This window comes from Zingiber officinale, chromosome 5A (genome assembly GCF_018446385.1).
Source record: "Zingiber officinale cultivar Zhangliang chromosome 5A, Zo_v1.1, whole genome shotgun sequence".
Lineage (NCBI taxonomy): Eukaryota > Viridiplantae > Streptophyta > Magnoliopsida > Zingiberales > Zingiberaceae > Zingiber > Zingiber officinale.
This window is the reverse complement of record NC_055994.1, coordinates 18,418,817-18,437,830: the sequence shown is the minus strand read 5'-3', so window position 1 is coordinate 18,437,830 and position 19,014 is coordinate 18,418,817. Positions and strand designations below refer to the sequence as shown.

The window sequence follows — 19,014 nt, the reverse complement described above, 5'->3', positions numbered from 1 at the left end:
CCATGTTGAATAATTTTTTCCCATAAATTTCACACTAAACTCAGAATTGCATCGTCATTTTAGCAGGCAAGAAGAACACAAGAAAGAGACAAGCAACTCCAATATGACTTCAAGAAAAAAATTTACCAGAATAGTGAGCTTTCTCTTTCCAAAATATCGAGCAACCTCAACTGAAATACTGATCAAGCCAGACTAAGCTTTTAATTTGCAGTGACCTGAAACTCTAAAAGATCAAAAAAAATCTAAAACTCTTGAGACGAGAGCTAGATTGAATGATTTGATGTCCTTGACTTCATTATTTCATTAAATAAATAAATGAATTACAGTAATTAAAGGCTTTTATATATATATATATATATATATATATATATATATCACGAATAATAATTTAGAAGGTATGATTAGAAGACCATGAAAGGACTAATCTTACAGTGAATATATGATTTGATTGTAGTAAGACGTTGGTTAATGGGTAATTTTGAAGGGTATAGTAAATAAATGTACTGGACAGAGTTAAAATAGCGAGGCTGTTGGTGCTTGGGACATGAAATTTGTGAGAAAAGACGATTCATATTTTACACGAGGAGAACTGTTTTCTCAGGGTGGGGTTGCGGTATAGAATGTTTTCATATAAGATTTGGAATTAAAATTTGATGCGTTAGTATGTCTTTTTATACGTCTTATCTAACTACTATTAATCATTCATAATTTATTTATTTATTTGTTTATTGATTTAGAAACTAATTAAAAGTTACACTGGACAGAATGAATCCCCGTTGTCAGATGAGCACATGCAGAACTATTAATTGGTGAGCAATGATATACTCAAGTAAAAAAATTTAAGAAAAAATTTAAAAATAGATACATAAAGTCATGACCCATCATTTTATTTTTTATGAGCCCCATTATTTTATGTGTTTATCCTTGAGCTTTTCCTTGAGTTTTTTTCCTTAAGCATATCATTTTTGTTAATTGATAGAGCAATGATATGCTCAAGGAAAAAAACTCAAGGAAAAGCTCAAGGATATATACATAAATGTATGACTTATCATTTCATTTTTTGTAGAACCTATCATTTCATGTGTCTATTCTTGAGTTTTTCCTTGAATTTTTTTTCTTGAGCATATCATTTTTCTAATTGATATTGTATTCCAATGGAAGTCGCTTTACGTACGTACTTATGCCATCATATCATTTCTTTTATGGTAAAATTTACGTACAGCCCCTAATTAAGTAGGGAAAATCTACATATAGTCCTTAATAAAAATAAAATTTTACATATAATCCTCATTTACAAAAATTTTTATTTCCACTCTCCAATTAAATATAATGGATACTAATTTACCTAATTATTTCTGATATTTTTAGCTATAAAATGTTAAAAAATAAGTATAATTTTTCTTAAATTCATCACATTAAACTAGAATCTAGTATATTTTCTATCAAATTACTCATTACTCTTTTTTTACCTCAATTAGATAGAAAATATACTAGATTTTCTTTAAATTGTGCCCAATTGGATGAAAAATATATTAAATTTTCTTTAAATGATGCTAAATTTAGGAGGAATTATATTAAGTAAGAAAAAAGTCGTGCTCAATTTGATAAAAAAATATATTCGATTCTATTTTAAAATGTTGAATTTAACATGAATTATACCTATTTTTAGACTTTTTGTACTAAAAAAATACGAGGGATAATTTTGATAGAAAATATACTCGATTCTAATTTAAAGTATTGAATTTAAGAATAATTATACTCATTTTTAGATTTTTTATACCTAAAAAAATCTGAAAAATAATTAAAAAGTCGTGCGATCAATTTGATAAAAAATATATTCGATTGTAGTTTAATTTAAAGGATAATTAGATAATAATATTTGTATGAAAAAAATAAAGTAAATAAAATTTTACTTATAAGGAGTGGAAATAAAATATTTTAGACATGAAAATTACATCCAAAGTTAAACATTGTGATTAAAGCTTTGTCACAAACTTTCCGTCCTTTATTATTATTTTTATATTATTTATTTCAGCGACCATCGCTGGTCACTGAACAGGGAAGGCGCCAAACGTGGCCGCGCCATGGCCCGTAGCGGCTTCTCTTTGCGAAGGGTCAAGCCGAACGCCTCTTCCATATCGATCTCCTCCGGCACCTCCCAGTCGAAGCCATGGAAGAGATTTGCGAGGGCCAACAGCACCATCGTCGTTCCAACCGTCGTTCCGGGACACTTCCTTTTCCCCGCGCCGAAGGGTAAGATCTCGAGCTCACCCCTGTGGATAATCTCGACCCGCTCCCCATCTGCCGGAAAGTGCCTTTCTGGACGGAACTCTTCTGCGTCGTCCCCCCCACACGCGCTTGTTCCTCCCCAAAGCGTATGCGTTGATGAACACCCGCGTCTTCGCCGGGATGTCGTACCCCATGAGCTCGGTGGCCTGTGTGGACTCGTGGTGAATCAGAAGCGGCCCTGGAGGGTGCATCCGGAAAATTTCCCGGACGATGCACCGGAGGTAATTCAGATCTCTCAAGTGGGATTCTTGCACCATACGATCCCGTCCGACTACTCTGTCTAGCTCCTCCTGTGCCCGCTCCAGAACCTTTGGGTTCTTGATCGACTCCGCCATCGCCCACTCGCTTGCCACCGCAGAAGTATCAGTCGCCCCCGCGAATATATCCAGTATTATGGCTTTCATCTCCCTATCATCCATCCGCTCCTTCCCTTCCTCCCCTGGCAAGGAGAGCATCACATCAACGAAGTCCCTGTTCGCGCCATGCCCACAATCTGTTAGATTCTTAGCCTCATTGGCTTGCCGGTGTTCGTCAATAACCCTCTGCAGGAACCCATCCAACCTCCGGGAAACCTCCCTAATCTTTTTCTCCGTCCCGACGAAGGGGTCGACGAGCCACCTCCACAAAGGCAGGTAGTCGCCGGGATAGACCGACCCCAGAAGCCAGAACAACTGGTGCGTGAGGCACAACAGCTCAGCCGACTCAGCTAGGCCGACCCCTAAGTACCGCCTCCCCAGGAGCATCCTCGTCACGTTGTGTTGAAAATATTTTCTAAATGCATGATAGACGAATTAATTAAATGCGGTAAAAACTTACAGCGATCTCCCGCAGATCTGCAATCGGCAATGACGAAACTTGCTATCGGAAGAGCGATCACAGGATCGGAAAGCCCTCCGCAATTCCACAAACCAAATCCCGCCGCTTTGGATGTTCTCCTCTGACTCTCGTCGCACGATCGCGATTTTCACCCATTGAGCCTTGGACGGACCCCCTTTATATAGGGAAATACCCTAGGGGCATAATGGACATTTCCATTATGTGTAGTGGGGAACATGGGCCACGTTCCCCACTATCCCCATTTCTAACATCTCTCACTCGTCCAAGGTAAGTCACTAAGACTAGTTCATTCAGGTAAGTCACAAAGACTTAATAAGTCACATAGACTATTAGAGAGTTTGGTCTCATAGACCATATGAGAACATCCAATCCATACTTAGAGAAAATGGTTCGTGCGACAGCAAGCACACTGAGCGATAGTTGCTAAGAAGATTGTTACACCTTGACTTAGCCGCTCGTTGAGCAATCAATGCTAATAAAGTTGTTACACTTTGCTTAGCTGCTCAAATAAATTAGAGACACATTCTTTATGGCACTTAGCCACTTTCCTGGTGGCACATAGCCTTTATCCAGGATCCATCCAATCTTCAAATGACACAACCATTATCTTGAAGATATCCATGTCTTGCTATTTACCCAGATTAAATAATTTTCATTTACATCGATATGAACATCTCTAATCCCTTATAATGACCACTATGTCATGAGCATGTTCCATATCCTATATTCACATTCATTTCCGTACATAACAGAAATGGGTCGACCAGTGAATAACAACAAAAGCTGTAAATATATTTAATCTTCCTTTTTAGCTAGAATCAATTCATTTTAATCAGTCGCTTTCCTAGTTATGCTCCATAGACCGAATCATCCATAGTCATAGGATACACGCTAAAGTAGCAGTCACTGATTAAAACTTCAAGTAAACAGCTAAATAGTCACTAAGGTAAAAATTGAGATTGACATATAATCTCAAAGGTCTCACATAGTAGAGAAACAGGGATTCATTCTCCTACTACCTTTATTGTCGCAATAGCACATGTGGTATGAATCACATGCTACGATGTTATTCTCTTTACTAAAAAGAGTGCATGTTGTCTTCAAATTTAACATCGTACAGATTTCGATCTAGACATACCTAATGTCTAATCCTGAATTCAACATATGAATTCTAATCTGGCTTTCAACAGGTTCAGTAAATGGTGGGTTCATTTACTTCGATCATTATTTACACATAAATGATCTCATCTTGACACAATTATCAAGACGACCTCAACTTATGAATCTGTCTCTAATTTCATAATTTCAGCTACGTAAGCTATTTCATAAGTAACGGTCTTACCCCTATTTGTACTTAACAAACAGAGATGATTGTCCATGTGAGTGGACCAATCTTCACTTGCCAACATGCCCACCGAGATCTTACATGAATGTAACAAATACAACATATACACTGAATAAATTATGGCAAATGACATAATCATAACACAAAGTCTGATTGTTATTTCAATATTGTTACATTCTACGAAGTCCCAAAGACTTTACATGTTCTTTAAATGACTCTTTAGTCATTGGCTTAGTAAAAGGATCTGCAAGCATAACACGTGTAGGGACATACTCAAGAATGACTTTTCTTTTAGCCACAATATCCCTTACAAAATTATATTTAATTTCTATATGCTTGCCTTTGCTATGATATTTGGGATCCTTGGAAAAAGCTATTGCAGCTTGACTGTCACAGTAGACAGTTACTGGACTCCCACTATCCTCAGCAATTTTCAGATGCTTTAGAAACCTTCTCAACCAGACTGCTTCTTGCACAGCTGCTGAACATGCCACATATTCAGCTTCCATAGTCGACAAAGCTACACAAGCTTGTTTCTTGCTGTACCAGGAGATGGCGCCACCATTCAGCAAGAATGCATATCCTGATGTGGATTTTCTATCATCCAGGTCTCCAGCCCAATCTGCATCTGAATATCCTTTCAGACTCATATCTGATCCTTGAAAACAGAGACAATAATCTGTCAGATATCTGAATATCCTTTTTACTGCCTTCCAGTGTCTCGGTCCTGGGTTTGACTGGAAGCGACTGACCAAGCCCACAACATAGCTGATATCGGGACGTGTACACAACATAGTGTACATCAAACTACCAATAGCACTGGCATATGGTTTTTTATTCATCTCAGCTATTTCCTCTGGAGTTTTAGGACACATACTCTTGCTCAACACAGTACCTTTCACAATAGGTGTATGTTCTATGTTGCAATTAGACATGCTGAAATGATGTAACATCTTATTTATATAAGACTCTTGTGACAGACCCAAAAGTCTTTTAGGACGATCTCTTATGATCTTCACCCCTAAGATGTATTCAGCTTCTCCCATATCTGTTGTATCAAATTGTGATGACAGCCACTTCTTGACTTCATTCACATATCCTATGTCATTTCCAGCTATCAACATATCATCAACATATAATGATAAAATGACATACTTTCCTTTTTCCTGTTTCAGGAAAACACAATGATCCTCATTGATCATCTCGAAACCATAAGATAAAACGACTTCGTTAAATCTTATGTTCCATTGTCTTGACGCTTGCTTTAGCCCATATATAGACTTTCTAAGTCTACATACTTTTTGCTCTTGGCCTTCAGCAATGAAACCTTCTGGTTGAACCATATAGATTTCTTCGTCAAGATCACCGTTAAGGAAAGCGGTTTTTACATCCATTTGATGTAATTCTAAGTCATAATGTGCCACAAAGGCCAAAATAACTCTTATTGATACAAATTTCACTACGGGAGAAAATGTCTCTTCAAAGTCAATACCCTCCATTTGGGTATATCCTTTTGCAACTAAACGAGCTTTGTATCTGTTAATCGATCCATCTGCTTTCCTCTTTATTTTGAGAATCCATTTATTCCCAATAGCCCTTCGGCCCGGAGGAAGATCGACTAAGTCCCAAACATGATTTTGAATCATGGACTCCATCTCTTCAACCATTGCAGCTTTCCATTTTTCTCTAACTCTACATCCCAATGCTTCCTCAATGGATTGAGGCTCGTCGTCGTCAATTGGAAGTGTAACCAATGCCTCATTCTCAATATCAAACCTCTTCTTAGGTTTGATCTTACGAACACTTCTCCTTAAGTTGGGTTGTTGAGAAGTCAACTCATGACTCGGCATATCACTCCCACTCGGTTGACTAGACTCAGGTATCCCTTTTGACACCTCTCTTGTTGATAATATCTCATCCTCCTCAAATAGAGGAACATTTTTATCAACATCACCTCTGATTGGGAACTCTGTTTCGAGAAAAGTCGCATCTCTCGAGTCTATTTCGGAGATGGTTCCATCTAGTGACTCACCTATGAAAACATAACCTTTGGAGGTCTCATGATATCTTATAAAGATACATTTCTTACCTCTAGGCCCTAGTTTTCCATACTTGTGAGAACTATCATGAACATAAGCAGCTGACCCCCAAGGTCTCAGATTACTCAAATCTGGTTTTCTGCCTATCCAACGTTCATATGGGGTAGATGGAACTGACTTTGAAGGCACTTTGTTAAGTATATAGGCTGCAGTTAATAATGCATCTCCCCAATAGGAGATTGGCAAATTAGCTTGCGCCATCATAGACCTAACCATTTCAAGAAGAGTCTTTCAGCTACCCCATTTTGCTGTGGAGTTCCAGGGATTGTCAGTTGTCTAATAATCCCTCTATCATTACATATTGTCTTGAACATATCAGACAAATACTCCCTACCACGGTCAGTGCGTAAAGTCTTAACTTTACGTTCCGTTTGATTCTCAACTTCGTTCATATAACGAATGAAGCAATCTAATGCTTCGGATTTGTGAGAAATCAAATACACATGACCGAACCTAGAGAAATCATCAATAAATGTAATGAAATAGGAAGCTCCATGTCTAGCCTTCACATTCATTGGACCACAAATATCCGAATGAATTAACTGCAATGTTGATTCAGATCTAATAGCCTTACCAAATGGTTTCCTAGTTGCTTTTCCAGCAAGACAATGCTCACATATAGACAATTGAATCTTAGCTCGAGTGCCCAATAAACCCTCTTTAGCTAATCGATTCATACGTTCTTGTCCTATGTGTCCTAATCTAGCATGCAAAACCTCATCAGTTATATCTGCATCACTAGTTAAAGCAATGTTTGAAAAACAACCATCAATAGCATAATTGACATCTGGTTCTACATTAAGAACCATAAAACCATTTGTTAAAAAACCATATCCGATTGACACTGAGTCAATCTTAAGTTCAACAGACCGACTGTAAAAATTAATACAATACCCTAAATCAAGAAGACACGTAACGGAAACAAGATTTCGTCGAATTTCAGGAGCATACAGGACATCATGTAGAAATAAAACTCTACCACCACGTAGGTTGAGTTTGTAAGTGCCGACTCCTTTGACTTCAACTCTTGCATTATTTTCCACATAGATCCACTTGTTGCCAGCTGGTACCCGACGGTACTCAACAAATGTAACTCGTTCCCGAGCTACATGGTTGGTTGCTCCCGAATCTATAATCCACAAAGGATAAGAATCAGCTAACAACACTGAACTAGCAACAAAAAGCTCTTGAAAAGAAGACACACTTGGATTTACCTTTTTCGGCTCAGTGCACTCCCGAGCAAAGTTAAAACAAGTCAACTTGTTTTTAGGTTTCTTTCCAGTCTTCTTGACTATCTTCTTGATTGGGCCCTGTCCCACACCAGCAGCTTCCTTCTTCTTTCCCATCCCTTTCTTGAACCATTTCTTTTTCTTGGATCCATATGATCCTGCAGAACCTACAGCTACATAGGCTTGTCCAGAAATCCTTGCGGATTCAACTCTCTCCGCCTCCAATTCTACATGGCGTGAGACATCAGTGAAAGTCTTGATACTCTCACTGTGAGTTAAGGTCTGCTTCATGGTCTCCCAAGAATCTGGAAGTGAACGAATAACTGCTTGAACCTGTTGTTCATCAGTCAACTCATGACCAGCAGTTTTAAGTTCCCGAATCATGTTCGACATCTCCCTGAGGTGTTGAACCATTGACACATTCGGACGCTTTTTGTAACTGTCAAATTTAATTGTCAGTTGTCGAAGCTTGCTCAGACTTACTCCACTATATTTTTCTTTAAGGGCAACCCAGACTTCATGAGCCGTAAGATATGACTCATATTCAAAAGCTAGGTCGTCTACCATTGAACTAATCAATATACCCTTTGCAGTGGAGTCCTTTTTCTTCCATGCCTTATAGGCATCAAGATCTCGTCTGTGTTGTGCAGTGGGACCATCTACAGGTACTTCCATAACCTGATTTACAGCCTCTAGAACTTCTTGTTCCTCAAGTACATATTGTATCTTGAGGTGCCAGATCTTGTAGTTATCCCCATTAAGTTTTTCACCTATGTTGAGTTCAGCTATTATGTTTTTGGTTGCCATAATCTATCATAAATAAACACATTATTTAGTATTCAGTGTAAATCATATGTATGCAATTTATGATTGACTTAATATTACTTTGAGTTAGTTTACAAAATCAAGTGACAACTGTGTTTTCACTCATCATCCGTATGACCAATCAAATTAATATTAATCAATTCTATTACATACATCCCAACAAATGAACTAATCATTTATAATATCATGAATTCATTAATTAAATGAACTAATCATTTAACATATCATGTATTTTTTTTAATTAAATGAACTAATCATTTAATACATTATGAACTAATCATGTATCATGTCAAGCAAACAGCATAAATAAATGAACATATCATTAATATAAAATTATGCTGCAAATTGTTAACATATAACCAACTGACATGAATGAAATGGACTAACTATTGTTCATACAAAACGACAATAAAAATAACAGAACTCTAATCAACTAGATAGGCAACTACCACTCCCACTAGGACAGACACTAGTGCAGTGGCTAATATAATCCCTCTCAGCCTGGACTCATTTGGGGTAATTACAGGCAGGACAGCTTCAAGGCTCTCTATTGGATCCACAATTGGATCCTTTTCTGGTTCCTCCTCGATCATTTCCGGGTCCTCTTCGAACTCTTCCGGATCCTCTTCAGTCATCTGATAAAGCAGTTCCTCACATAATACAGAATATGTGACGCGTCCTTGATGACGCCCCCAAATATAGTCTGCTATCATCCTAGGATTTTCTGGCAATGATTGCATCAAAGCCCAAATCCTATAACTGTCCAGGACTGGAAACTCTTCTCGCTCAAGTTTCCAAAATAGATCATCAAGCCGTCCAATGTGTCCGTCGACTCCATAAGCAGAGTTATACTCTATCTCCTGAATCTCCTCCCTGAGCTGATTTCGTCGCACTTCGCGACGAGTCAATGTGGTAATCGTCCGTGCCATCTGAAAAATTGAAAATAAATAAGTCAGTACAAAACCGACTAACCAGTACAAAACCGGCTTATTTCAATTTATACAGGCATAGTACCAACAACATAATCAATCAAGAAAAACAAATCTTCTCGATTTTCAGGAGTTAAATCGACAATTAGAACTAATCTAATTGGTCAAACCCATCGGATCGGTTGATTAGGGATCCAGATCCTAAGCTTGGTCCATTGTCCTTAATTAGAACTAATCTAATTGGACAGGGATTTTTGTACCTATGTTCTGTTAATTTTCCTCTAAGTCCATTTCAACCAATTTCAGACTTATTGATCAAACTCAGATCCATTTGATCAAACCAATGCCCATTGGTTTAAGTCCGACCAATTAGAACAAATCTAATTGTTTTGATCAAATCTGAATTTTGATCATATTTGGTCTAAGTCCAATTAATTAACCCAAATTGATTTTGGGTTTGGATCAAATTGATTCGATTAAACCAACTAATGATTTAAACCTGAACCGGATCTAAATGGACCAAAATTTATTTTGATCATTTATCATTAATGATGAAATTAATTGAACTTATTTTCAATTAATTACTGTATGCACCCAAATTGAAATTAATGCTACGGTAGGCATGCATCCAAAAAATGCTACAGTAGGCATACATTAGCATGAAACAATAAGCATGCATTAGCATATTTCAACGATGCATCATATGGCAAACAAAAAATTATACTTTAATTAAAAAACATAAGCATATTATGTTTCTTAATTTCATATGCATGCAGTATTTTCGTTCACGGTTTTTTTTTATTATTTGATTTTTCAAAATCAAACTTTATCTCACACGAAGCACTGTGCTTCGTTATTCTGCCGATTTCTTCGCAACTGCCCACGTTGCACAGGCCGCTCAAGCCACGCACGCCGCTCACAGCGACGAACGCTGTACAGAAATTTCAAAGGCAGCCTCGAGTACGCCGTTGGCCAACACACAGAGACAAACTCCATGAGTGTTCATTCGAGACCTTTCAACAGACGTTGATTACGGCTGCTTTTGATGCCGACGACTGTAGCAGATTGCAACATGAACGCAATATGCTTGGCTACGGCAAAACTAGACGGAAGACGGACTCCGTTCACGGCAGCAATTTTAAACAGGAGATCGCACATACATTTAGAACAAATAACTTGGCTCTGATACCAATGTTGAAAATATTTTCTAAATGCATGATAGACGAATTAATTAAATGCGGTAAAAACTTACAGCGATCTCCCGCAGATCTGCAATCGGCAATGACGAAACTTGCTATCGGAAGAGCGATCACAGGATCAGAAAGCCCTCCGCAATTCCACAAACCAAATCCCGCCGCTTTGGATGTTCTCCTCTGACTCTCGTCGCACGATCGCGATTTTCACCCACTGAGCCTTGGACGGACCCCCTTTATATAGGGAAATACCCTAGGGGCATAATGGACATTTCCATTATGTGTAGTGGGGAACATGGGCCACGTTCCCCACTATCCCCATTTCTAACACGTTGTTCATCGTGAAGGCGCCGAGCACCTGACTCACTTCGATTATTTCGCATTTGCACGCCTTCTCCCGCACATCGCGCATGAGGTGGAGCGCATCCAGAGCCCTGTTCCCGGCGAAAGACTCGAAGCGCCTGGCGGTGAGGAGGTGCTCAACGCAGATTCGGCGCAGTCGCTTCCATTGAGGGCCCATCGGAGCGAAGGCGACATCCCTACAGCCATAGCTCAACTGGAAGCCGGACACCAACTTCGGGCGGGATGCGAAGAGGTCGTCCTGCCGGACGAGGATCTCGCGGACGACGGCCGGGTCGTCGGTGGTGATGGCGTCGACGTTGCCGAGGCGGAGATAGACAAGAGGGCCGTAGGAGGAGCAGAAGAGAGCCATGTCCTTGTGGGGAAGAAGGCCTAGCTGTGTCAGATTACCGACGATCGGTCACCTTGGTGGGCCTGGTGGAAGCCTCAACTTGGAAACACAGAGCCTCTTCTTAGCATCCCTTAGCAAGAGGGTAGACATTAACATGAGAATTAGAACAAGAGGAATTGAGAATACAATCATCTCCATTTCTTAACTTGAAACAAGCTTGTAATACTCTTTACTCTTTCCCTTCGAACTTCTTAAGTGGATTGGGGTTTATATAGACAAAAAATGGTGAATCAGATGGCAAACTTAGGAGGTCCGGTCCTATAAAAGTTTTCTATGAAAATTGATGGCGGTAAAGAGAACCCACAACTATGAGTCAAAGGAAGAAATAACAGTCGATGTGGAGGTCAAATTTAAGATGGTCAAAAATCGAAAACAGTTGAGTCAACAAAGTTAGTTGAGCGGGTCTGGAGGGTCCGATTGGCTTAAAGGCTTAACTGAGCAGATCACTTGTTCGGACAGGACAATTATACAAAGACGACATCATATGCTTGCAACTAGGGCGACCCTACAAGGGCTAGTTCGTTTGGATCGCATCTCCGATCACGCGAGGAACAACCTATTGAGCCGAGCGATCGTGGAGAGGAATAGTTGAGATCGATCGGGCGGGGAATCTCTACCGAGCGGCTCTCCTGCTCGGCCAAATAGTGGGACCCCTTGCTTAGCTCATTACATCCTTATGGGAGTTGGTGCCGCAGCAGGATAGGGTCAATAGGAAAATAGTACAACGGAAGCTTCTACTATCATATCAAGGATTTGCATGCTCTATTAAGGAATGATATCAGTGGCACTTTCCTGACATATCTTTTCATAAGACAGATGGGAGAACGTGCACATACCTTGAGAGGTAAGCACATATGCTACTAGAATACTATATAAAGGAGAGTTCATGTACTGACAGAAGTATGCGTTATTTGTGCTTAAGCTTCTATTGGTGCTATAGTTCTTTACCGTCTTTCTACTATTTCGGTGACCGACTTGAACGTTAGAGGGCCAATGCCGATGACCCCTTTCCTAGCCCGGCACTAATGTTTTTGGTTTTACAGAGTGGAGCAGAGTCTTCACAAGGTCAACTGCTGAGTCACATCTCCAGTTAGCTGTCTTTACCGTTTTTGGACAAGATCATATTGGCTCCATATGTCGGAACTTCTCCTGATCTGGAGTATGAAGATGGACAATGCTGGAAATCGTTGTGATCATCATGACCTCGGTAGATTTCGACAAACACATTATATTCTCCTCACTCCATGGGTATTTGGGAGTTGCGGAACCGAGTCAAGTCTACAGTTGGTTAACAGGGACTAAGGTCATAGATCCTTGATTAGCCATTAGGGCCTCAGCTCCTCGATTGAAGCCATAAAAGGGTGCAGAGCCCCATGAGTGGAGGTTGCAGAGCCTATATCAGTAAAAGGTTGCAAAGCCCCATGGGTGGAGGTTGCAGAGCCTGAAGTCGTCAAAGAGTGCAGAGCCCCATGAGTGAAGGTTGCAGAGCCTGAAGCTATAAAAGGGTGCAGAGCCCCATGGGCGGAGGTTATAGAGCCTATATCAGTAAGAGGGTATAAGGCCCCATGAGTAGAGGTTGTAGAGCCTAAAGCCATAAAAGGGTGCAGAGCTCCATGGGTGGAAGTTGTAGAGCCTGAAGCCATAAAAGGGTACAGAGCCCCATGGGTGGAGGTTGTGGATCAGGGAGTTAAGCTCCTAGTGTATGATTGAGGATCTATGACCCTAGTCCCTGTTGACCAGCTATAATTTGACTTGGCTCCTCAACTTCCAAATACCCTTGGAGTTAGGAGAATATAATGTGTTCATTGAAATCTACTGGGGTCATGACGATGACAGAGTTTTCCAACGTCGTCTATCTTCACGTTCTAGATTATGCAAAGTTCTCACAGACCACCAAATATGATCCTTTCGAGAAGCTGAGAAGACGGAACCTGCTGGTGTGATGTGGCTGGAATGCTGATCAAATCGTCATGACCTCGAGGGAGAGTGTGATGAGCTATCTTCTATGTTGACCAAGTCGTCAGAAGGTCTCTAGTCAATGTTACCTACAGGCAGGGCCCGAGTTTCCCCTGTTTCTGGCACCCCGATGCTCGAGGCAGATCCTACGGATATATAAGGAGTAGGATAATAGTTAAATAATCAAATGAATGAAAAGTGAGTACGGTGACGTACCCTGGCCCAGGGGGCGCCCTCTGGTAGACCGGTGAGCTAGTCATGATATTGACCGAGTCATTGTGGCCTTGAATGGTAGATGAATGTGAGCCGGTTGTGGGGCTAGATTTGGGGGCCATGACACGGAGCCAAACGTGACATGGATCCGAAAGGTGGCACGCAGGTCGAAATATAATAACGGCACACGGGTTAGGATATAACTATGGCACGTAGGCTGGAATACAATAATGACAAGAAGGTCGGAATACAATAATGGCTCAAAGGCCGGAACATGGTGGCGGCTTGCAGGCCGGAACACCATATCAGCGTGTAGGCCCAAACACATCAACAACACTGAGTCGGAATAGGGGTGGAATCATCACATGGACTGCTGACCCGTGGGTTGCCAACATGTGGAGGTTGCTGGTGAGGGGGGCTACAGCGCGGGGCGCCTGCTGGTGAGGGGGATTGCGATGCGTGGCGCTTACTATCCCAGAGCGACCCGAGCACGCTGAGCAGCTCCTCTGCCGAGATCTTCCCGTCGCCGTCGGAGTCAAAGACGGCAAAGGCGTCGTGGAGCTCGGATCTGCTACCGGTGAGGTAGAGGCCACCGGCGGCCTCGAGCGTGGTGAACTCGTCGAGGCTGATGCAGTCATTGCCGTCACGGTCGACATCGGTGACCAGATGAGCGACCTCGTCGGTGGAGGGCGGATCGAGAATGAGGCGGTGGAGGTAGTCCTCGAGCTCGAGCTGGGTGATCTGCCCGTCGCTGTTGAGGTTGAAGATGCCGAAGAGACTATGTAGGGAGAGGGATGGCAGCAGCCGAGATGGCCTGAGTAGAATAGACATGGGCGTGGATGTGGTGGTGGCGGCAGAAGAACCCAGTCGAATCCTTGGCGGCAGCACTGGAAAAACACGAAGCAAGCCTCCCCCCTTTCGCATGAATAGTGTGTTGGTCCCTTTGGAGGCTGGCAAGAGTAGAGGGGTGAATTGCTCTACAAAACTTAAACAATCATTTCTCGGATTTTTAACTAAATAAAAGCACTTGTAATTTAAAATAAAGAGACTAACAAAAAAGAAAACAGACATAAGAAAATTACTTGGTTTGCAATCAGGAGATTGCTAATCCAAGCAAAATAAGGCGCACTATCTGATGTCTCTTTCGGGCGGAGTAGCTTCTTATAGTGTTAACAGCACAGACATAAATGTAAAGCACAGAGAAATTGATTACAAGTGAATTGAATAAACTGTGCAGAATAGTACTATATTTATAGTACTGTTCAGGGTGCCCCGAGGGGTCCAGACTCCCTGGGGGGATAAAATTTTATCCCTTAACGTTCAGATCGAGTCAAAACTCGATTTGGTCAAAAGTCGGGTCTGGGCGCCCGGAAGCATCCCGGGCGCCCTAGTGGTCCCGGCACCCGGACCAGTAAAGTCAATAGAATTGACTTTTCTCGGTCCGGGACCTCTGCTCTGGTTCAGCTCGTCTTGGTCTAGGTCTTCCGCTTTGGCTCCACTAGCTTGGGTGATCTCGGCCATCCGGAATAGGGCTCACCCGAACCCAAGTTCCGACCTTCTCCTCGAGCAGCTTTCCTCTCCGATTTTTCGTCCCTCGAACATCGCGTGCGTTCTTCTCGTCCACCGATGTACTCTTCCGCGGTCACCTCATCCCTCGGACGCACCGAGCATGTCGGCTCTCTCCCGTGCCGTCCTTCTCGTTAGCCGCGTCTTCCGCTCGACTTACTGTGCTCCTAAGCTCCTACACACTTAGACACAAGGGTTAAAACAAACAGGACCTAATTTAACTTGTTTGATCACATCAAAACACCTTGGGGTTCCAACAATCTCCCCCTTTTTGATGTGAGCAACCCAAGTTAAGCTAAGGTAAAACAAATATAAAGTAAAAACAAAATTTTGCAAATAAGTGTAAAGATTCTTCAATAGAAAAAAAATTTATACCTCCCCCTAGACTTACTTAACATTTTTCTCCCCATTTGATCACATAAAAAATGAGGTTCTTTGACAAGTCTAAGGTTAACTCTAACTTAAAAAAAAAAAAATTGAGTGTACAAAAAAAATTTCTAGGTAAAAAAAATTTCATAAGTAAAAAGAAATTCTAAGGCAAATTGCAACTTTTAAAAAAAATGTTTACATTTTTGGAAATTAAAAATAATTTTTCTAAAAAGAATATATTTTTTTTAAAAAAATATTCAAAAACAAATATTTAAATTTTTCTAATTTTAATGTTTTACCAGAAAGTTAATTAAACATTTGATTTCAATATTTTGGCTTCCAAGTCGTGGTGAGGCATTAGACCTTCTTGGTTATTGAAGCAACAACCACTTCCTTAGACAAAGTCTCATAAAGAAACTATCTGTTTAATTTTCTCGCTAAAAATGCTAAGTTTTAATTTAAATTAAACAGGTTTTTGGAACCCAATAGATCTCCTACAAGGTTAATCAAGTATTTTCTAGGCACATAGACTTTTGATATTTTTCTGATTTGACTTTGGTGAAACCTATAGTACCAGTTTAATCTTCTATAATTTTTAAAAGCATAAATATTTGAATAGTTAGACTTTTTCAAATTTTTTATTTCTTCTTTTAATTTATCATTTTCAAATTTTATTTTATCAAAGTCTTCTATTAGACAAGATTTTGCCAAAACTCTTTTTATTTCTAAAATTTCTTTTTTTTTAATTTGATATTTTTATTTTCTAATTTGTATATGGATTTTGCCATAGCCTTAATACCAAAATAAAGCTGATCAGGAGGTAAGAGGCATACCTCACTTACCATATCAGACTTGAAGTTTGACTCTCCCCCTTCTTCACTGCATTCATCTGATGTTGCTCCCCCTTCATCGATGCAGATTCTGATGTACTTTGCCCTTCATAGCTTGCCATCAGTGCTAGCCCGACATATTCTTGTATCTCAGACTCAGATAATGAAGTGTCGTCCCAAGTGGCTTTTAGGTTCTTATGCTTCTTGGGTATCTTGACTTTGTCCTTCTTGAGTTCTGGGCAATCCTCTTTTAAGTGTCCTTCCTTTTGACACTGGTAGCAACGAACCCTTCTTTTGTTTCTTGAATTCTTCTTATTATGCATTTCTTTAAATTTATTAGATCTATTTTTTTAAAATTTCTTACCATATACGCTTCTTGATCTTCTTCTGAGTCTGACTCGGGTTCATCCTTCTTGGTTGCGTTTAGCGCCATAATCTGGCTTGATTCCTTTGTTGTCCCTGTACATATGGTTTCATGTAAATCAAAAGTAGAAAATAGCTCTTCTAAGGTACTTACCTCCAGGTCCTTTGAAATGTAATAGGCGTCGATGATTGACGTCTATTCTAGAGTTCTGGGAAACGCGTTGAGTGCGTAGCGTATGATATCCCGGTTGGTTACCGTTTCAACGAGGTTCTCGAGATCGGTAATTAATTCTTTTACCTTCGCGAGTAGATCGGCTACCTTCTCACATTTTTCAAGACGGATGTTCGTTAGTTTGTTCCGAAGGATGTCTCTTCTTGCTAATTTGTCTTCGGACGTGCCTTCGTGAAGCTCCAAGAATTTTTCCTATAGTTCTTTGGCCGACGAGTAGCTTCCGATGCTGTTGACTTCTTGAGGCGACAACACGCTCAGCAGGTGATACTTCGCTCGGAAATTGATTACAAGTGAATTGAATAAACTGTGCAGGATATTGTTATATTTATAGTACTGTTCGGGGCGCCCTGAGCGGTCCGAGCACCCTGGGGGGATAAAATTTTATCCCCCCAACGTTCAGATCGAGTCAAAACTCGATCTGGTCAAAAGTCGGGTCCGAGCGCCCGGAAGCATCCCAGGCCCTCCGGTGGTTCGGGCGCCCGGAGTGGTTCTGGGCACCGGGACCAGGAAAGTCAACAGAATTGACTTTTCTCGGTCCGGGACCTCTGCTCTGGTTCAGCTCGTCTTGGTATAGGTCTTTCGCTCCGACTCCACTAGCTTGGGTGATCTCGGTCATCCGGAAGAGGGCTCACCCGAACCCAAGTTCCGACCTTTTCCTCGAGCAGCCTTCCTCCCCGATTTCTCGTCCCTTGAACGTCGCGTGCATTCTTCCTGTCCACCGGTGTACTCTTCCGCGGTCACCTCATCCCTCGGATGCACCGAGCCCGTCGGCTCTCTCCCGTGCCGTCCTTCTCGTTAGCCGCGTCTTCCGCTCGACTTCCTGTGCTCCTAAGCTCCTGCACACTTAGACGCAAGGGTTAAAATAAACAAAACCTAACTTAACTTGTTTGATCACATCAAAACACTGTTGGTTGCTACTCGGAAAGCCTAGAGGTTCCACTGTACAAAAATTTTGTACAAAGGTCTGAACCTTTTCCTAGCTACCATGTGTTCTTTTAATTTAAATCTTGGATCGCCTGCGGAACTTAACACGTTTGATCCAAAACTTAATCTATTTGTTCTTTTAGGTTTTGACTTGGATCTCCTGCGGAACTTAACACGTTTGACCCAAATCACCTTAAGTTATTAATTCCATTAAATATTAATTTCCATAATTGATTCCCAGTACTGACGTGGCGAGGTACATGACCTTCTTGGATATGGGAGCAACCACCACCGACTAGACAAAACCTTTTATAGAAAGCTAATATTTAATTTCCTAAAATAACTTTAGGTTAACCGAAAAGAACAATCAAATCACAAGAAAAAAAATAAAATAACACAACATCGAAAAACATATTCGAAATACTAGAATCGTAAGCCTCTTGTATTTGGTATTATTTCCATAAATAACTAGTATGATGTGGAAAAGGAAAAACTACTAGTTATACCTTCTAGAAAAACCTCTTGATCTTCTACCGTATTCCTCTTCTAACCTCGGACGTTGTGTGGGCAACGATCTACCAAGATGAGAAATCACCAACCACCTTCTTCTCCTCCTAGCTAGGTTCGGCCACAACAAGGAAGCTTCACCAAGGAAGAAAATCAAAACACCAACCAAGCTCTAAGAGATGCTAGCTTCCTCTTCTTCTTCTTCTTCTTCTCCAAGTAGTATCCGGCCACCACAAGAGCTCCAAGCAAGAGATAAGTTTCGGCCACCACAAAGAGGAAGGAAAGAAGAAGATGGCCGGCCAAAATAACTTTCTTCAAGCATGAAGAATTTCGGTCACCACCAATGCTCCAAGGGATGCTAGAGACGAGACTTGCTTTCTCTCCTTCTTCTCCTTCCTTGATCCGGCCACCAACAAAAGCTCCACCAAGAAGATAGGTTTCGGCCATCAAGAGGAGAGGAGAGAAAGGGAAGGGCCGGCCACCATACCAAGGAAAAAAGAGGGAGAAAAATAATAGAGGTTATATCTTGTGAAGGCACCCTCACCCCTTCTTTTATA

At 40.9% G+C, this 19,014-nt stretch overlaps 1 pseudogene; it reads right to left on the bottom strand.

Moving 5' to 3' along the window:
* Positions 1-2,026: 2,026 nt before the first annotated feature.
* LOC121979451 lies at positions 2,027-11,653 on the bottom strand (annotated as a pseudogene).
* Positions 11,654-19,014: the final 7,361 nt, after the last annotated feature.